This window comes from Pseudophryne corroboree, unplaced genomic scaffold (genome assembly GCF_028390025.1).
Source record: "Pseudophryne corroboree isolate aPseCor3 unplaced genomic scaffold, aPseCor3.hap2 scaffold_1389, whole genome shotgun sequence".
NCBI lineage: Eukaryota > Metazoa > Chordata > Amphibia > Anura > Myobatrachidae > Pseudophryne > Pseudophryne corroboree.
In genome coordinates this window covers 77788-97719 of record NW_026968016.1, presented here as the reverse complement: position 1 = coordinate 97719, position 19932 = coordinate 77788, and the positions used below count along the sequence as shown (strand labels likewise).

The 19932-nt window shown below is 46.2% G+C and overlaps 13 non-coding genes and 3 pseudogenes across 13 annotated transcripts; 5 read left to right on the top strand and 11 right to left on the bottom strand.

Moving 5' to 3' along the window:
- Positions 1-295: 295 nt before the first annotated feature.
- Positions 296-437, bottom strand: LOC134995472 (U1 spliceosomal RNA; annotated as a pseudogene).
- Positions 438-589: 152 nt separating this feature from the next.
- LOC134995416 (U1 spliceosomal RNA) lies at positions 590-753 on the bottom strand. Its single transcript, XR_010198199.1, has one exon. It is a non-coding gene; the product is annotated as a U1 spliceosomal RNA (small nuclear RNA).
- Positions 754-1445: 692 nt separating this feature from the next.
- LOC134995463 (U1 spliceosomal RNA) lies at positions 1446-1587 on the bottom strand (annotated as a pseudogene).
- Positions 1588-1739: 152 nt separating this feature from the next.
- On the bottom strand, positions 1740-1903 carry LOC134995430 (U1 spliceosomal RNA). Its single transcript, XR_010198213.1, has one exon. It is a non-coding gene; the product is annotated as a U1 spliceosomal RNA (small nuclear RNA).
- Positions 1904-8648: 6745 nt separating this feature from the next.
- Positions 8649-8764, bottom strand: LOC134995423 (U5 spliceosomal RNA). The gene has a single exon (XR_010198206.1). It is a non-coding gene; the product is annotated as a U5 spliceosomal RNA (small nuclear RNA).
- A 275-nt stretch (positions 8765-9039) lies between these two features.
- On the bottom strand, positions 9040-9155 carry LOC134995403 (U5 spliceosomal RNA). The gene has a single exon (XR_010198186.1). It is a non-coding gene; the product is annotated as a U5 spliceosomal RNA (small nuclear RNA).
- Positions 9156-9429: 274 nt separating this feature from the next.
- Positions 9430-9545, bottom strand: LOC134995418 (U5 spliceosomal RNA). The gene has a single exon (XR_010198201.1). It is a non-coding gene; the product is annotated as a U5 spliceosomal RNA (small nuclear RNA).
- A 275-nt stretch (positions 9546-9820) lies between these two features.
- Positions 9821-9936, bottom strand: LOC134995410 (U5 spliceosomal RNA). Its single transcript, XR_010198193.1, has one exon. It is a non-coding gene; the product is annotated as a U5 spliceosomal RNA (small nuclear RNA).
- A 274-nt stretch (positions 9937-10210) lies between these two features.
- Positions 10211-10326, bottom strand: LOC134995408 (U5 spliceosomal RNA). The gene has a single exon (XR_010198191.1). It is a non-coding gene; the product is annotated as a U5 spliceosomal RNA (small nuclear RNA).
- A 264-nt stretch (positions 10327-10590) lies between these two features.
- LOC134995419 (U5 spliceosomal RNA) lies at positions 10591-10706 on the bottom strand. Its single transcript, XR_010198202.1, has one exon. It is a non-coding gene; the product is annotated as a U5 spliceosomal RNA (small nuclear RNA).
- Positions 10707-10976: 270 nt separating this feature from the next.
- On the bottom strand, positions 10977-11092 carry LOC134995415 (U5 spliceosomal RNA). Its single transcript, XR_010198198.1, has one exon. It is a non-coding gene; the product is annotated as a U5 spliceosomal RNA (small nuclear RNA).
- Positions 11093-11236: 144 nt separating this feature from the next.
- LOC134995399 (U1 spliceosomal RNA) lies at positions 11237-11364 on the top strand (annotated as a pseudogene).
- Positions 11365-11957: 593 nt separating this feature from the next.
- On the top strand, positions 11958-12121 carry LOC134995459 (U1 spliceosomal RNA). Its single transcript, XR_010198241.1, has one exon. It is a non-coding gene; the product is annotated as a U1 spliceosomal RNA (small nuclear RNA).
- A 152-nt stretch (positions 12122-12273) lies between these two features.
- LOC134995460 (U1 spliceosomal RNA) lies at positions 12274-12436 on the top strand. Its single transcript, XR_010198242.1, has one exon. It is a non-coding gene; the product is annotated as a U1 spliceosomal RNA (small nuclear RNA).
- A 675-nt stretch (positions 12437-13111) lies between these two features.
- Positions 13112-13275, top strand: LOC134995452 (U1 spliceosomal RNA). The gene has a single exon (XR_010198234.1). It is a non-coding gene; the product is annotated as a U1 spliceosomal RNA (small nuclear RNA).
- A 152-nt stretch (positions 13276-13427) lies between these two features.
- On the top strand, positions 13428-13590 carry LOC134995471 (U1 spliceosomal RNA). The gene has a single exon (XR_010198251.1). It is a non-coding gene; the product is annotated as a U1 spliceosomal RNA (small nuclear RNA).
- Positions 13591-19932: the final 6342 nt, after the last annotated feature.

The window sequence follows — 19932 nt, the reverse complement described above, 5'->3', positions numbered from 1 at the left end:
GGCTCATGTTGGCTATGCCCCAGCCCCTGAAGCATTCAAGCTGATTTCTTGCAGCAGCTGGGCACTGTAACAGCTCCAGAGCTGCTCTGTAAAGCAAGTAAAAGGGTGTGGGCCCTGCAGCACTACCTGTAGTTTGCATTGTGCGTTGGAAGGCACAAAGTAAGCAGATGGGAGAAGTCAGGATAGTGCACAAGGGTATAGAAGGGAGGGGCTCAAGAAAAAAGAAGTGGAAACAGACAGCAAACTAGGCTGGAGAGAGACCTGAGACAAAGAGATCTGAATTATATGAGAGCCGACCAGGGGAAACACAAATTATGCAGTCAAGTTTCCCACATTTGGGGAAATCGCAGGGGCAGCACAGCCAGAGTGCAATGGGTGAGCCTTGCCCTGGGAGAAGCATCTTCATGATCATAGTATCTCACCTGGCAGGTAAGTAGGAGTTGGGCTAGAGCTGGGGATGGTCGCTGCTCGGGCACCCCCCTGTCAAGTGAAGGAGATCCAACTGAGGCAGCACAAGGGAACTCTCGAAAGAAGAACAAGGCTAGAGGAAGATCTGAGACAAAGAAATCTGACTTTTACCAGAGCTGACCAGAGGAAAGCACAAACACAGTCCCCCACTACCACAAATAATGCAGTTGAGTTTCCCACATTTGGGGAAATCACAGGGGTCAGCATACCCAGAATGCAATGAATGAACCTAACCCTGGGAGAACAATCTTCATGACCATGGTATCTCCTATGCAAAATAAGTATGATTTGGGATAGGGCTGGGGAGGGCCGCTGCTCAGGCACATCTCTGTCAAGTAAAGGAGATTCAACTGAGGCAGCACAAGGGAACTCTCATCTGGGGACAACAACTGCAGGGAGAACACATATTTTCAGATGAACATGGGAGGGCAGAAGGCTGCCTAATACTGAAGCACCCCCAAACAACAAACCAAATGCAACAACTAGTGCAAGCATTCCTGGGGGAAGGCCTGCAGCAGATGGATTTGAATATGGTGATGTCATCCAAGCAGTGGGTCAAAGTTGGCTTCAACCCTCGTCTGCATATGAAAAGAATAAAGGGGTGTGCAGGGCATGGCGGCCTTTTGCGGCGCTTGGATGACCCCTAGTTCGCATTAAACACCTCCACCCTCCTTCGGTGTGGGGCTCATGTTGGCTATGCCCCAGCCCCTGAAGCATTCAAGCTGATTTCTTGCAGCAGCTGGGCACTGTAACAGCTCCAGAGCTGCTCTGTAAAGCAAGTAAAAGGGTGTGGGCCCTGCAGCACTACCTGTAGTTTGTATTGTGCGTTGGAAGGCACAAAGTAAGCAGACGGGAGAAGTCAGGATAGTGCACAAGGGTATAGAAGGGAGGGGCTCAAGAAAAAAGAAGTGGAAACAGACAGCAAACTAGGCTGGAGAGAGACCTGAGACAAAGAGATCTGAATTATATGAGAGCCGACCAGGGGAAACACAAATTATGCAGTCAAGTTTCCCACATTTGGGGAAATCGCAGGGGCAGCACACCCAGAGTGCAATGGGTGAGCCTTGCCCTGGGAGAAGCATCTTCATGATCATAGTATCTCACCTGGCAGGTAAGTAGGAGTTGGGCTAGAGCTGGGGAGGGTCGCTGCTCGGGCACCCCCCTGTCAAGTGAAGGAGATCCAACTGAGGCAGCACAAGGGAACTCTCGAAAGAAGAACAAGGCTAGAGGAAGATCTGAGACAAAGAAATCTGACTTTTACCAGAGCTGACCAGAGGAAAGCACAAACACAGTCCCCCACTACCACAAATAATGCAGTTGAGTTTCCCACATTTGGGGAAATCACAGGGGTCAGCATACCCAGAATGCAATGAATTAACCTAACCCTGGGAGAACAATCTTCATGACCATGGTATCTCCTATGCAAAATAAGTATGATTTGGGATAGGGCTGGGGAGGGCCGCTGCTCAGGCACATCTCTGTCAAGTAAAGGAGATTCAACTGAGGCAGCACAAGGGAACTCTCATCTGGGGACAACAACTGCAGGGAGAACACATATTTTCAGATGAACATGGGAGGGCAGAAGGCTGCCTAATACTGAAGCACCCCCAAACAACAAACCAAATGCAACAACTAGTGCAAGCATTCCTGGGGGAAGGCCTGCCGCAGATGGATTTGCATATGGTGATGTCATCCAAGCAGTGGGTCAAAGTTGGTTCAAACACCTTTGCAAAGTTCTATAAGTTTGATACCCTGGCTGAGGAGGACCTCCTGTTTGCTCAATCGGTGCTGCAAAGTCATCCGCACTCTCCTGCCCGTTTGGGAGCTTTGGTATAATCCCCATGGTCCTTACGGAGTCCCCAGCATCCTCTAGGACGTAAGAGAAAATAAGATTTTAAACCTACCGGTAAATCTTTTTCTCGTAGTCCGTAGAGGATGCTGGGTGCCCGTCCCAAGTGCGGTCTACTTCTGCAAGACTTGTATATAGTTATTGCTTACATAAGGGTTATATGTTAGTTTTCATCGGTCTTGGACTGATGCTATGTTGTTTTCATACTGTTAACTGGGTAGTATATCACAAGTTATACGGTGTGATTGGTGTGGCTGGTATGAATCTTGACCTTGGATTAACAAAAATCCTTTCCTCGTACTGTCCGTCTCCTCTGGGCACAGTTTCTCTAACTGAGGTATGGAGGAGGGGCATAGAGGGAGGAGCCAGTGCACACCCAGATCTAAAGTCTTTCTTAAAGTGCCCATGTCTGCTGCGGAGCCCGTCTATCCCCCATGGTCCTTACGGAGTCCCCATCATCCTCTACGGACTACGAGAAAAAAAAATTACCGGTAGGTTTAAAATGTTATTTTTTTCTCTGCAACCCACTGCTAAATTGTGCTTCCTAGCTGTTTTTTATAAAATCACTTAATTAAATCTAACTCTGATTACGTCAGAGAAGGCCAGGTACCCTACACCATAAGAGGGGGTTTGAAATTTTGACTTGTCTACTTAAAGATCACCAAAATCTGATGACAAGGTCAATTACATCCCTGGGTGGGATTGAACCACCAACCTTTTGGTTAATAGCCCATGTAAGTGCAAGAAATCCTGAAGCACTCACTCATCATGGGAAAGTACCAATGTGTTTCTTACAAAAATTCTCCAGATTATTGACTTTTTAAAGTTTTTCTAGGAAACGTTCTAGATGAATGCTTATTAGCCTTTGTCAGTATTGACTTTCGCAAGGTGTCTCTGTGGCGCAATCGGTTAGCATGTTTGGCTATTAACCAAAAGGTTGGTGGTTCAATCCCACCCAGGGATGTAATTGACCTTGTAATCAGATTTTGGTGATCTTTAAGTAGACAAGTCAAAATTTCAAAAACCCCCCTTATGGTGTAGGGTACCTGGCCTTCTCTGATGTAATCAGAGTTAGATTTGATTAAGTGATTTTATAAAAAAACAGCTAGGAAGCACAATTTAGCAGTGAGTTGCAGAGAAAAAAAATTATGCTGGCAGAAAAGTCCAATTGAGTGATTAAACAGCTCTTCATTTTCTGATTTTATGTTTATGCTAACAAATTTGCTCTCTGAAAAGTGTCCACAAAGCCAAGTCTCTGATTAACACCTTTGTAGGAATGGTTTTTCACCTATTACTGAATTAAACTTGCTTCATTGGAAAGGCATCAAAGATGCATCCTCATTTCAATGTCTACTGAAATAATACAGGTTGACACCAGGAAACGTCACTGCATCCTTGCTGCTTCCTCATGGGGAAGTCTGTTTAATGTGAAAACAAGGTGATATCTAATCAGCACACAGGTAAGGAATTAAGAAAATCTTTCTTTATGGGTGAAGATGTTTCTCACAAATTGTTGTCCCAATGCATCATTGAAATTCAAGATGGAAGATGATTTTCATATATCACTTGTACATTTTGCATTGCTCTTCTGGTGACAATGTAGTTTGTTTTTGTCAATTACCATTTCAGTAATAGGGTAAAGAAAATTAAGTGGATTTTTTAAAGAAAACAATGCTGTCAATATACTATTAAAACAAATTAAAATGATAAAAGTTATTGTACTTTAAGTAAAAATAAAAGTGCCAAAATATCAATCCCAGTTTTTGATTACTTTAATTATAAAAAAAAAAAAATGCACATAGCAGAGGATAGTTTCGATCAATCGACCTCTGGGTTATGGGCCCAGCATGCTTCCATTGCACTACTCTGCTGCTCATGGAAGTGTCAGAGATCCTGAAGACTAAATTGATTAAAGGCCTTAAAGTACTGGACTATAAGGAAAGACTTACTAGGCTGAATATTTATACACTAGAAAAGAGGTGCCTAAGAGGAGATATTATTAATATCTTCAAATATGTAAAGATACATAACAAAGAGTTATCAGAGGAATTATTTATTAAAAGAACACGTGGTCACTCGCTGCGACTGGAGGAAAGTTCAGAACGCAATGGAGGAAAGGTTTCTTCACTGTTAGGGCAATCAGGATGTGGAATTCCCTGCCAGGGAAGGTGGTAATGGCGGACTCTGTAATTGGATTTAAAAAAGGAATGGATACATTTCTGAATGAAAAAGCTATCCAAGGTTATAATACTTAAAATATCAACATGGTTAATCCGGGGGTAACATGAGTTATAGTAGCTAACTAGTCATAAAACATTATTCAGCAAGTATGTAGAATCATCACAACTTAAAACAGGTTGAACACGATGGGCAATTTGCCTCTATTCAACCTCAAAAACTATGTTACTATATTACTATGTTATTGTAGTATACAGAACACCACAATGCAATGAGCAGTGATAGTGAGCACTGATGAGGATACTAGAACTGACACTGAGCAGCAAGATGCAGCACTGGACTATTAGTAATGTACTGTATTATGCTGAGCAACACAATGCAGCACAAGACAATGAACAGTGATACTGAGCACTGATGAGGATACTACTGAGAACTGACACTGAGCAGGAGAGACACACTACTAGTATTACTGAGCAGCAATAAGTAACCACTGATACTGAGCACTGATATTGAGATTTCCACTGAGAGAACATAGCCACGTCCTCTCCGCTCTCTCTTCAATGCACGAGTAAAAATGGCAGCAACGCGCAGCTCTTTATATGGAATCCGAATCTCGCGAGAATCCGACAGCGGGATGATGACATTTTCCCTTGTTCAGGTTTTCCGAGTCAGGCGGGAACAACCGAGCCTGCCTCGGACCAGTGTAAACCACGTGGAGTTCGTGGGGAATTCGGTTCTCGGAGAACCGATCCCGCTCCTCTCTACCTTATACCCTATCAATTTTTTTATTTTCAATCTAAGCCCCTGCAGTTTTCTGTAAGCATCTGCTTCGCTATGATGATCAACAAGTCACAAGGGCAAACACTCAGGGTTTGAGGCGTAGATCTTAGGACCAGCTGCTACAAGCATGGCAGAGGTGTCACTATCACTGGTGACACCCAGAGAGGTGGCGAGGGAGATTGTAATGCAGTGCGCGCAGATAAGCAGTGCAATGGTAAAAAGGAGGCATGGTTTCATAGGTAGGGGCGTGGCCTGGTGGCCTGAATCTACATTTTGTTGCTCCGGGTGTCCCGGGGGTTGGGGGCTGCACCCGGGGACTAGTGTGTGAGCGGTGCTGGCTCCTGCAAAGTGACAGGGCATGGCCACCCAGCATGACGCCTCCCTTCTTGACCATGCTGTAATTGCAGTCGCACTGCAGTTCAGCGTGATCATAAAAAATGGTGTAGGCTCCTGCTGGTGCAGACTGTATGTGCGCGCAGGAAGCCGCCACCATTTTTGTGATCACAGCGGCTGAATGTGATGTCATACAGTCGCTGTGACCACGCCCCCTGTGTCTCCTCCGTTGCAGACCCCATTTTGAAGCCTTGCCCCCGCACCGCTCCATCCCTGACTTGGAAATGGAGTGTTGCTGACCCACCTCTCCCCCCCTTCCCCGCCCCGATTGACAGGCAGAGGCGATCACATTCTCTGCGGGGTGCCGCAGAAAATGCAGGCACATGCGTATGCTCTTAGCAATTTTTGCAGTTGGATCGCTTATTGTGATTGCAATCCAACCTGAATCAGGCCCTATTACCTATCACAATGCGCTGCGGGCAGTACAAAATTGGGTTAATATAGGAGAAAAACCCCCAGACCTGTGCTCCTTAACTGTACCTGGTGGCTAGTGGAGCGGCTGCCCAGTAATCAGTGTCCACCGCAGTGCGCACACGGCCCACCCCCTACGGCCTCGCTCCCCTTCAGCAGCGGCCTCGTGATCCGGAAGGGTGGTGTGTGTGTGACTGACCTTAGGATGAAACCGGAGCCTCCGCTGCAGTGACCCAGCAACCAGGGCACGGGAGTATACAGCGCCGCTGGGAGTGATGAAGCTGCAGTAAAGATGTCTATTAGACCTAGCCTGCTGCAGCCCTTGTAGATTCTCATAAAACAAGTTCTTCTTTTCTTGTCAAAATTAATAGCTAAGAATAGGCTGCCTGAGGCAGGCCCCTGTTAATTGGCCTGCTACTGAAGGCACCAACTACAAACTGAGCTCCCTGTTCATGGAAGCGGGGTTATAGAGGAGAATGCACTGAGCTTCTTGGGAACAGTCAAAAGCTTTGAGCCGGTTGGTGCCTCAGATCAAGATCCTACTCTACACCCCAATGTGAATCCTTGTGGAGTCCAGTGTACCCCACAGAAGAAATTAATGTGTCACACCCATTGGCAGCAACCTTAGAATAGCTGCTGACGGGCACAATTGAGAAAGGAAGGGGGGGGGGACATTTGAATCCAGCACATAGATGCAATTCAAATATGTAATTCGTACCTTCCTATTTTAAAATATAATGGATGAACCTCACCCTGTGAGAACAATCTTCATGATCAAGAGATCTCATATGCAAAATAAATATGAGTTGGGATAGGGCTGGGGAGGGCTGCTCGGGCAGCACCTCCCCCGTCAAGTTAAGGAGATTCAACTGAGGAAGCACAAGGGAACTCTCGTCTGGGGACAACAACTGCAGGGAGACCACATCTTTTCAGATGAACATGGGAGGGAGGAAGGCTGCCTAATACTGAAGCACCATATGCAACAACTAGTACAAGCATTCCTGGGGGAAGGTCTGCAGCAGACGGATTTGCATACGGTGATGTTATCCAAGCAGTGGGCCAAAGTTGACTGGAACCCTCATCTGCATATGAAAAGAGAAAAGGGGCATGCAGGGCATGGCGGCCTTTTGCAGTGCTTGGATGACCCCTAGTTCACATTAAACACCCCCACCCTCCTTTGGTGTGGGGCTCATGTTGGCCATGCCCCATCCCCTGAAGCATTCAAGCTGATTTCTTGCAGCAGCTGGGCACTGTAACAGCTCCAGAGCTGTTCTGTAAGGCAAGTAAAAGGGTGTGGGCCCTGCAGCACCACCTGTAGTTCGCATTGTGCGTTGGAAGGCACAAAGTAAGCAGACGGGAGGAGAAGTCAGGATAGTGCGCAAGGGCATTCTTTTCTCTTAGTCCGTAGAGGATGCTGGGGTCACATTAAGAACCATGGGGTATAGACGGGATCCGCAAGAGACATGGGCACTTTAAGACTTTCAAAGGGTGTGAACTGGCTCCTCCCTCTATGCCCCTCCTCCAGACTCCAGTTATAGGAACTGTGCCCAGGGAGACGGACATTTCGAGGAAAGGATTTATTGTTAAACTAAGGTGAGCATCTTACCAGCTCACACCTTAAACATGCCGCAGAACGTGGCATTCAACAGAACACAAGCCAACGGCATGAACAATTGCAGCAAAAAGCTGACCAGAACCATAACACAACATGTGTATAACCACAAGTAATAACTGCAGACACAGTATGGACTGGGACGGGTGCCCAGCATCCTCTACAGACTAAGAGAAAAGGATTTACCGGTAGGTATTAAAATCCTATTTTCTCATACGACCTAGAGGATGCTGGGGTCACATTAAGAACCATGGGGTTATACCAAAGCTCTTGAACGGGTGGGAGAGTGCGTACGACTCTGCAGCACCGAATGACCCAACTTAAGGTTATCATCAGCCAAGGTATCAAACTTGTAAAACTTAGCAAAAGTGTTTACTAAATAGCTGCTCGGCAAAGTTGCAATGCCGAGACTCCCCGACCAGCTGCCCAGGATGAACCCACCTTTCTAGTAGAATGGGTCTTCACCTACTTCAGTAACGGCAATCCTGCCGTGGAACGAGCATGCTGAATCTTACCACAGATCCAGCGCATAATGGTCTGCATGGAAGCAGGACACCAAATCCTGTTGGGAGCATACAGGACAAACAGAGCCTCTGTTTTCCTAATCTGAACCGTTCTGGTGACATACATTTTCAAAGTTCTGACCACAGCCAGAGACTTTGACTCAACGAAGGTGTCAGTGGCCAAAGGCACCATGTGGAAAGATGAACCACCTTCGGCAGAAATTGTTGACGTGTCCTCAATTCTGCTCTATCTTCATGAAAGATCAAATAAAGGCTCTTGTGATACTGCATGGTTTGTACTGTTTTCCATGTGCTCCCAGACCTTTAAGCAAGTAGCATGGTCAAGAAAGTTCTGTTTGAAAAGAAACAACATTTACTGTCATTGTTATGCAAATAAACTTACATTAAAGCTAACAAGAAAGCACACTCGTTCTGTCTTTAAACTGATAAAAGAAACCCCAATAATATGGGGCATGCAAAAATTGAGATAAAACTCAGTTTTGCTCCTCTCCACGGAAATCTTTAATAAAAGGCGAAATATTTGTTAGTTCTGGAGAGAAACCAGAGCATGACCAAGATTCCACCTGTCGCCTGAGTGCCATGCCAGCAGTTCTCATTCAGCTGAAAGTGAGCACCCAATTTGAATGAAAGAAAGCAGATTTCTCACCAGGCTTCCCCTTGCTATAAACATGGTTTGTACTCTTTTCCATGTGCTCCCAGATCTTTCAAGCAATTAGTGTGGTCAAGAAAGTTCTGTTTGAAAAGAAACAAACATTTACTGTCATTTCTATGCAAATGAGCTTACATTAAAGCACACTCGTTCTATCTTTAAACCGATAAAATAAAACCCCAATAAGATGGGGCATGCAAAAATTGAGATAAAACTCAGTTTTGCTCCTCTCCACGGAAATCTTTAGTAAAAGGCGAAAGATTTGTTCGTTCTGAAGAGAAACCAGAACATGACCAAGATTCCACCTGTCGCCTGAGTGCCATGCCAGCAGTCCTCATTCAGCTCAAAGTGAGCACCCAATTTGAAAGAAAGAAAGCAGATTTCTCACCAGGCTTCCCCTTGCTATAAACATGGTTTGTACTCTTTTCCATGTGCTCCCAGATCTTTCAAGCAATTAGTATAGTCAAGAAAGTTCTGTTTGAAAAGAAACAAACATTTACTGTCATTTCTATGCAAATGAGCTTACATTAAAGCACACTCGTTCTATCTTTAAACCGATAAAAGAAACCCCAATAAGACGGAGCATGCAAAAATTGAGATAAAACTCAGTTTTGCTCCTCTCCACGGAAATCTTTAGTAAAAGGCGAAAGATCTGTTCGTTTTGAAGAGAAACCAGAGCATGACCAAGATTCCACCTGTCGCCTGAGTGCCATGCCAGCAATCCTCATTCAGCTCAAAGTGAGCACCCAATTTGAAAGAAAGAAAGCAGATTTCTCACCAGGCTTCCCCTTGCTATAAACATGGTTTGTACTCTTTTCCATGTGCTCCCAGATCTTTCAAGCAATTAGTGTGGTCAAGAAAGTTCTGTTTGAAAAGAAACAAACATTTACTGTCATTTCTATGCAAATGAGCTTACATTAAAGCACACTCGTTCTATCTTTAAACCGATAAAATAAAATCCCAATAAGATGGGGCATGCAAAAATTGAGATAAAACTCAGTTTTGCTCCTCTCCACGGAAATCTTTAGTAAAAGGCGAAAGATTTGTTCGTTCTGAAGAGAAACCAGAACATGACCAAGATTCCACCTGTCGCCTGAGTGCCATGCCAGCAGTCCTCATTCAGCTCAAAGTGAGCACCCAATTTGAAAGAAAGAAAGCAGATTTCTCACCAGGCTTCCCCTTGCTATAAACATGGTTTGTACTCTTTTCCATGTGCTCCCAGATCTTTCAAGCATTTAGTATAGTCAAGAAAGTTCTGTTTGAAAAGAAACAAACATTTACTGTCATTTCTATGCAAATGAGCTTACATTAAAGCACACTCGTTCTATCTTTAAACCGATAAAAGAAACCCCAATAAGACGGAGCATGCAAAAATTGAGATAAAACTCAGTTTTGCTCCTCTCCACGGAAATCTTTAGTAAAAGGCGAAAGATCTGTTCGTTTTGAAGAGAAACCAGAGTATGACTAAGATTCCACCTGTCGCCTGAGTGCCATGCCAGCAGTCCTCATTCAGCGCAAAGTGAGCACCCAATTTGAAAGAAAGAAAGCAGATTTCTCACCAGGCTTCCCCTTGCTATAAGCATGGTTTGTACTCTTTTCCATGTGCTCCCAGATCTTTCAAGCAATTAGAATGGTCAAGAAAGTTCTGCTTGAAAAGAAACAGACATTTATAGTCATTGTTATGCAAATAAACTTACATTAAAGCTAACAAGAAACTGATAAAAGAAACCCCAATAATATGGGGCATGCAAAAATTGAGATAAAACTCAGTTTTGCTCCTCTCCACAGAAATCTTTAATAAAAGGCGAAAGATTTGTTCGTTCTGAAGAGAAACCAGAGCATGACCAAGATTCCACCTGTCGCCTAAATGCTGTGCCAGCAGTCCTCATTCAGATCAAAGTGAGCGCCCAACTTGAAAGTAAGCAGATTTCTCACCTGGCTTCTCCTTGCTATAAGCATGGTTTGTACTGTATTCCATGTGCTCCCAGATCTTTCAAGCAAGTAGCATGGTCAAGAAAGTTCTGTTTGAAAAGAAACAAACATTTACTGTCATTTCTATGCAAATGAGCTTACATTAAAGCACACTCATTCTATCTTTAAACCGATAAAAGAAACCCCAAAAAGATGGGGCATGCAAAAATTGAGATAAAACTCGGTTTTGCTCCTCTCCACGGAAATCTTTAATAAAAGGCGAAAGATTTGTTCGTTCTGAAGAGAAACCAGAGCATGACCAAGATTTTTATCTGAAAATATGTGTTCTCCCTGCAGTTGTTGTCCCCAGATGAGAGTTCCCTTGTGCTGCCTCAGTTGAATCTCCTTTACTTGACAGAGATGTGCCTGAGCAGCGGCCCTCCCCAGCCCTATCCCAAATCATACTTATTTTGCATAGGAGATACCATGGTCATGAAGATTGTTCTCCCAGGGTGAGGTTCATTCATTGCATTCTGGGTATGCTGACCCCTGTGATTTTCCCAAATGTGGGAAACTCGCTTTTATACCCTTGTGCACTATCCTGACTTCTCCTCCTGTCTGCTTACTTTGTGCCTTCCAATGCACAATGCAAACTACAGGTAGTGCTGCAGGGCCCACACCCTTTTACTTGCCTTACAGAGCAGCTCTGGAGCTGATACAGTGCCAAGCTGCTGCAAGAAATCAGCTTGAATGCTTCAGGGGATGGGGCATGGCCAACATGAGCCCCACACCGAAGGAGGGTGGGGGTGTTTAATGCGAACTAAGGGTCATCCAAGCGCCGCAAAAGGCCGCCATGCCCTGCATACCCCTTTTCTCTTTTCATATGCAGATGAGGGTTCCAGCCAACTTTGGCCCACTGCTTGGATGACATCACCGTATGCAAATCCGTCTTCTGCAGAACTTCCCCCAGGAATGCTTGCACTAGTTGTTGCATTTGGTTTGTTGTTTGGGGGTGCTTCAGTATTAGGCAGCCTTCTGCCCTCCCATGTTCATCTGAAAATATGTGTTCTCCCTGCAGTTGTTGTCCCCAGATGAGAGTTCCCTTGTGCTGCCTCAGTTGAATCTCCTTTACTTGACAGAGATGTGCATGAGCAGCGGCCCTCCCCAGCCCTATCCCAAATCATACTTATTTTGCATAGGAGATACCATGGTCATGAAGATTGTTCTCCCAGGGTGAGGTTCATTCATTGCATTTTGGGTATGCTGACCCCTGTGATTTACCCAAATGTGGGAAACTCGACTGCATTATTTGTGGTAGTGGGGGACTGTGTTTGTGCTTTCCTCTGGTCAGCTCTGTTAAAACTCAGATTTCTTTGTCTCAGATTTTCCTCTAGCCTTGTTCTTCTTTCGAGAGTTCCCTTGTGCTGCCTCAGGTGGATCTCCTTCACTTGACAGGGGGGTGCCCGAGCAGCGACCCTCCCCAGCTCTAGCCCAACTCCTACTTACCTGCCAGGTGAGATACTATGATCAGGAAGGTGCTTCTCCCAGGGCAAGGCTCACCCATTGCACTCTGGGTGTGCTGCTCCTACGATTTCCCCAAATGTGGGACACTTGACTGCATAATTTGTGTTTCCTCTGGTCGGCTCTCGTATAATTCAGATCTCTTTGTCTCAGGTCTTTCTCCAGCCTAGTTTGCTGTCTGTTTCCACTTCTTTTATCTTGAGCCCCTCCCTTCTATACCCTTGTGCACTATCCTGACTTCTCCTCCCGTCTGCTTACTTTGTGCCTTCCAATGCACAATGCAAACTACAGGTAGTGCTGCAGGGCCCACACAATCTTTTACTTGCCTTAAAGAGCAGCTCTGGAGCTGTTACAGTGCCCAGCTGCTGCAAGAAATCAGCTTGAATGCTTCAGGGGATGGGGCATGGCCAACATGAGCCCCACACCAAAGGTGGGTGGGGGTGTTTAATGCGAACTAGGGGTAATCCAAGCACCGCAAAAGGCCGCCATGCCCTGCACGCCCCTTTTCTCTTTTCATATGCAGATGAGGGTTGAAGCCAACTTTGACCCACTGCTTGGATGACATCACCATATGCAAATCCATCTCCTGCAGGCCTTGCCCCAGGAATGCTTGCACTAGTTGTTGCCTTTGGTTTGTTGTTTGGGGGTGCTTCAGTATTAGGCAGCCTTCTGCCCTCCCATGTTCATCTGAAAATATGTGTTCTCCCTGCAGTTGTTGTCCCCAGATGAGAGTTCCCTTGTGCTGCCTCAGTTGAATCTCCTTTACTTGACAGAGATGTGCCTGAGCAGCGGCCCTCCCAGCCCTATCCCAAATCATACTTATTTTGCATAGGAGACACCATGGTCATGAAGATTGTTCACCCAGGGTGAGGTTCATTCATTGCATTCTGGGTATGCTGACCCCTGTGATTTCCCCAAATGTGGGAAACTCGCCTGCATTTTTTGTGGTAGTGGGGGACTGTGTTTGTGTTTTCCTCTGGTCAGCTCTGGTAAAAGTCAGATTTCTTTGTCTCATATATTCCTCTAGCCTTGTTCTTCTTTCGAGAGTTCCCTTGTGCTGCCTCAGTTGGATCTCCTTCACTTGACAGGGGGGTGCCCGAGCAGTGACCCTCCCCAGCTCTAGCCCAACTCCTACTTACCTGCCAGGTGAGATACTATGATCATGAAGGTGCTTCTCCCAGGGCAAGGCTCACCCATTGCACTCTGGGTGTGCTGCTCCTGTGATTTCCCCAAATGTGGGAAACTTGATTGCATAATTTGTGTTTCCCCTGGTCGGCTCTCGTATAATTCAGATCTCTTTGTCTCAGGTCTCTCTCCAGCCTAGTTTGCTGTCTGTTTCCACTTCTCTTTTCTGGAGCCACTCCCTTCTATGCCCTTGCGCACTATCCTGACTTCTCCCGTCTGCTTACTTTGTGCCTTCCAACGCACAATGCGAACTACAGGTAGTGCTGCAGGGCCCACACCCTTTTAGTTGCCTTACAGAGCAGCTCTGGAGCTGTTACAGTGCCCAGCTGCTGCAAGAAATCAGCTTGAATGCTTCAGGGGCTGGGGCATAGCCAACATGAGCCCCACACCAAAGGAGGGTGGGGGTGTTTAATGCGAACTAGGGGTCATCCAAGCACCGCAAAAGGCCGCCATGCCCTGCATGCCCCTTTTCTCTTTTCATATGCAGATGAGGGTTCCAGCCAACTTTGGCCCACTGCTTGGATGACATCACCGTATGCAAATCCGTCTGCTGCAGACCTTCCCCCAGGAATGCTTGTACTAGTTGTTGCATATGGTTTGATATTTGATGGTGCTTCAGTATTAGGCAGCCTTCCGCCCTCCCATGTTCATCTGAAAAGATGTGGTCTCCCTGCAGTTGTTGTCCCCAGACGAGAGTTCCCTTGTGCTTCCTCAGTTGAATCTCCTTAACTTGATGGGGGAGGGGCTGCCCGAGCAGCCACCCTCCCCAGCCCTATCCCAACTCATACTTATTTTGCATATGAGATCTCTTGATCATGAAGATTGTTCTCACAGGGTGAAGTTCATCCATTATATTTTAAAATAGGAAGGTACAAATTACATATTTGAATTGCATCTATGTGCTGGATTCAAATGTCCCCCCCCCCCCTTCCTTTCTCAATTGTGCCCATCAGCAGCTATTCTAAGGTTGCTGCCAATGGGTGTGACACATTAATTTCTTCTGTGGGGTACACAGGACTCCACAAGGATTCACATTGGGGTGTAGAGTAGGAACTTGATCTGAGGCACCAACCGACTCAAAGCTTTTGACTGTTCCCAAGATGCTCAGCGCATCCTCCTCTATAACCCCGCTTCCATGAACAGGGAGCTCAGTTTGTAGTTGGTGCCTTCAGTAGCAGGCCACTTAACAGGGGCCTGCCTCAGGAAGCCAATTCTTAGCTATTCATTCTGACAAGAAAAGAAGAACTTGTTTTATGAGAATCTACAAGGGCTGCAGCAGGCTAGGTCTAATAGACATCTTTACTGCAGCTTCATCACTCCCAGCGGCGCTGTATACTCCCGTGCCCTGGTTGCTGGGTCACTGCAGCGGAGGCTCCGGTTTCTTCCTAAGGTCAGTCACACACACACCGCCCTTCCGGATCACGAGGCCGCTGATGAAGGGGAGCGTGGCCGTAGGGGGTGGACCGTGTGCGCACTGGCGTGGACACTGATTACTGGGCAGCCGCTCCACGAGCCACCAGGTACAGTTAAGGAGCACAGGTCTGGGGGTTTTTCTCCTATATTAAACCAATTTTGTACTGCCCGCAGCGCATTGTGATAGGTAATAGGGCCTGATTCAGGTTGGATTGCAATCACAATAAGTGATCCAACTGCAAAAATTGCTAAGAGCATACGCATGTGCCTGCATTTTCTGCGGCACCCCGCAGAGAATGCGATCGCCTCTGCCTGTCAATCGGGGCAGGGGGGGAGAGGGGGGTCAGCAACACTCCATTTCCAAGTCAGGGATGGAGCGGTGCGGGGGCAAGGCTTCAAAATGGGGTCTGCAATGGAGGAGACACAGGGGGCGTGGTCACAGCAGCTGTATGACATCACATTCAGCCGCTGTGATCACAAAAATGGTGGCGGCTTCCTGCGCGCACATACAGTCTGCACCAGCAGGAGGCTACACCATTTTTTATGATCACGCTGAACTGCAGTGCGACTGCAATTACAGCATGGTCAAGAAGGGAGGCGTCATGCTGGGTGGCCATAAGAGATGAGCGGGTTCGGTTCCTCGGAATCCGAACCCGCCCAAACTTCACCCTTTTTTGCTCGGGTCCGAGCAGACTCGGATCCTCTCGCCTTGCTCGGTTAACCCGAGCGCGCCCGAACGTCATCATCCCGCTGTCGGATTCTCACGAGACTTGGATTCTATATAAGGAGCCGCGCGTCGCCGCCATTTTCACACGTGCATTGAGATTGATAGGGAGAGGACGTGGCTGGCGTCCTCTCCGTTTAGATTAGAAGATAGAGACGAGTGACATTTGATTTACTACTAATTTGGGGAGCAGTTGAACTTGTCAGGAGTACTCAGTAGTGCAGAGTTTTGCTGATAGTGACCACCAGTTTTATTATTTATAATCCGTTCTCTGCCTGAAAAAAAACGATACACATACCATATCTGTGCTCAGCCTCAGTGTGCTGCATGATATATCATCTATGTATATCTGACTGTGCTGAGTGCTCACTGCTCACACAGCTTAATTGTGGGGGAGACTGGGGAGCAGTTATAGCAGGAGTACAGTGCACACTTTTGCTGCCAGTGTGACCACCAGTATATTGTCTGCCTGAAAAAGTTAAACACTCCTGTGGTGTTTTTTTTTTATTCTATAAATGCATTCTGCTGACAGTGTCCAGCAGGTCCGTCATACATATATTATATAAATATTTACCTGCAGTAGTGTTATATTTTTTTTTTCATCTTTATCATCTCTATATTAGCAGACGCAGTACGGTAGTCCACGGCTGTGGCTATCTCTGTGTCGTCAGTGCTCGTCCATAATTGTATACCTACCTACCTGTGGTGGTTTTTTTTTTTCTATCTTCTTCATACTAGTAGTTTAGGAGTCTACTGACAGTGTCCACCAGGTCCATCATTATATTATATACCTACAGTAGTAATATATTTATTATATTATCTATACTAGCAGACGCAGTACGGTAGTCCACGGCTGTGGCTATCTCTGTGTCGTCAGTGCTCGTCCATAATTGTATACCTACCTACCTGTGGTGGGTTTTTTTTTAAATCTTCTTCATACTAGTAGTTTAGCAGTCTGCTGACAGTGTCCACCAGGTCCGTCATTATATTATATACCTACAGTAGTAATATATTTATTATATTATCTATACTAGCAGATGCAGTACGGTAGTCCACGGCTGTACCTACCTCTGTGTCGTCAGTGCTCGTCCATAATTGTATACCTACCTGTGGTGGGGTTTTTTTTTCTATCTTCTTCATACTAGTAGTTTAGGAGTCTGCTGACAGTGTCCACCAGGTCCGTCATTATATTATATACCTACAGTAGTAATATATTTAGTATATTATCTATACTAGCAGACGCAGTACGGTAGTCCACGGCTGTACCTACCTCTGTGTCGTCACTCGTCCATAATTGTATACCTAACTGTGGTGTTTTTTTTTTTCTATCTTCTTCATACTAGTAGTTTAGCAGTCTGCTGACAGTGTCCACCAGGTCCGTCATTATATTATATATACCTACAGTAGTTATATATTTTTTTTTTTATATCATTAATTATCATCTCTATACTAGCAGACGCAGTACGGTAGGCCACGGCTGTGGCTATCTCTGTGTCGTCAGTGCTCGTCCATAATTGTATACCTACCTACCTGTGGTGGAAGTTTTTTTCTATCTTCTTCATACTAGTAGTTTAGCAGTCTGCTGACAGTGTCCACCAGGTCCGTCATTATATTATATATACCTACAGTAGTTATATATATATTTTTTTTTATATCATTAATTATCATCTCTATACTAGCAGACGCAGTACGGTAGTCCACGGCTGTAGCTACCTCTGTGTCGTCAGTCACTCGTCATCCATAAGTATACTAGTATCCATCCATCTCCATTGTTTACCTGAGGTGCCTTTTAGTTGTGCCTATTAAAATATGGAGAACAAAAATGTTGAGGTTCCAAAAATAGGGAAAGATCAAGATCCACTTCCACCTCGTGCTGAAGCTGCTGCCACTAGTCATGGCCGAGACGATGAAATTCCATCAACGTCGTCTGCCAAGGCCGATGCCCAATGTCATAGTACAGAGCATGTAAAATCCAAAACACAAAAGATCAGTAAAAAAATGACTCAAAAATCTAAATAAAAATCGTCGGAGGAGAAGCGTAAACTTGCCAATATGCCATTTACCACACGGAGTGGCAAGGAACGGCTGAGGCCCTGGCCTATCTTCATGGCTAGTGGTTCAGCTTCACATGAGGATGGAAGCACTCAGCCTCTCGCTAGAAAAATGAAAAGACTTAAGCTGGCAAAAGCACAGCAAAGAACTGTGCGTTCTTCAAAATCACAAATCCACAAGGAGAGTCCAATTGTGTCGGTTGCGATGCCTGACCTTCCCAACACTGGACGTGAAGAGCATGCACCTTCCACCATTTGCACGCCCCCTGCAAGTGCTGGAAGGAGCACCCGCAGTCCAGTTCCTGATAGTTAGATTGAAGATGTCAGTGTTGAAGTACACCAGGATGAGGAGAATATGGGTGTTGCTGGCGCTGGGGAGGAAATTGACAAGGAGGATTCTGATGGTGAGGTGGTTTGTTTAAGTCAGGCACCCGGCGAGACACCTGTTGTCCGTGGGAGGAATATGGCCATTGACATGCCTGGTGAAAATACCAAAAAAATCAGCTCTTCGGTGTGGAAGTATTTCAACAGAAATGCGGACAACAGGTGTCAAGCCGTGTGTTGCCTTTGTCAAGCTGTAATAAGTAGGGGTAAGGACGTTAACCACCTCGGAACATCCTCCCTTATACGTCACCTGCAGCGCATTCATCATAAGTCAGTGACAAGTTCAAAAACTTTGGGCGACAGCGGAAGCAGTCCACTGACCAGTAAATCCCTTCCTCTTGTAACCAAGCTCACGCAAACCACCCCACCAACTCCCTCAGTGTCAATTTCCTCCTTCCCCAGGAATGCCAATAGTCCTGCAGGCCATGTCACTGGCAATTCTGACGAGTTCTCTCCTGCCTGGGATTCCTCCGATGCATCCTTGAGTGTAACGCCTACTGCTGCTGGCGCTGCTGTTGTTGCTGCTGGGAGTCGATGGTCATCCCAGAGGGGAAGTAGTAAGACCACTTTTACTACTTCCACCAAGCAATTGACTGTCCAACAGTCCTTTGCGAGGAAGATGAAATATCACAGCAGTCATCCTGCTGCAAAGCGGATAACTGAGGCCTTGGCATCCTGGGCAGTGAGAAACGTGGTTCCGGTATCCATCATTACTTCAGAGCCAACTATAGACTTGATTGAGGTACTGTGTCCCCGGTACCAAATACTATCTAGGTTCCATTTCTCTAGGCAGGCGATACCGAAAATGTACACAGACCTCAGAAAAAGACTCACCAGTGTCCTAAAAAATGCAGTTGTACCCAATGTCCACTTAACCACGGACATGTGGACAAGTGGAGCAGGGCAGACTCAGGACTATATGACTGTGACAGCCCACTGGGTAGATGTATTGACTCCCGCCGCAAGAACAGCAGCGGCGGCACCAGTAGCAGCATCTCGCAAACGCCAACTCTTTCCTAGGCAGGCTACGCTTTGTATCACCGCTTTCCAGAATACGCACACAGATGAAAACCTCTTACGGCAACTGAGGAAGATCATCACAGAATGGCTTACCCCAATTGGACTCTCCTGTGGATTTGTGGCATCGGACAACGCCAGCAATATTGTGCGTGCATTATGGCCCTCATTCCGAGTTGTTCGCTCGTTCTTTTTCATCGCATCGCAGTGAAAATCCGCTTAGTACGCATGCGCAAAGTTCGCACTGCGACTGCGCCAAGTAACTTTACTATGAAGAAAGTATTTTTACTCACGGCTTTTTCTTCGCTCCGGCGATCGTAATGTGATTGACAGGAAATGGGTGTTACTGGGCGGAAACACGGCGTTTCAGGGGCGTGTGGCTGAAAACGCTACCGTTTCCGGAAAAAACGCAGGAGTGGCCGTGGAAACGGTGGGAGTGCCTGGGCGAACGCTGGGTGTGTTTGTGACGTCAACCAGGAACGACAAGCACTGAAATGATCGCACAGGCAGAGTAAGTCTGGAGCTACTCAGAAACTGCTAAGTAGTTAGTAATCGCAATATTGCGAATACATCGGTCGCAATTTTAAGAAGCTAAGATTCACTCCCAGTAGGCGGCGGCTTAGCGTGTGTAACTCTGCTAAATTCGCCTTGCGACCGATCAACTCGGAATGAGGGCCTATATCTGGGCAAATTCCAGCACGTCCCATGTTTTGCACATACCTTGAATTTGGTGGTGCAGAATTATTTAAAAAACGACAGGGGCGTGCAAGAGATGCTGTCGGTGGCCACAAGAATTGCGGGACACTTTCGGCGTACAGGCACCACGTACAGAAGACTGGAGCAACACCAAAAACGCCTGAAC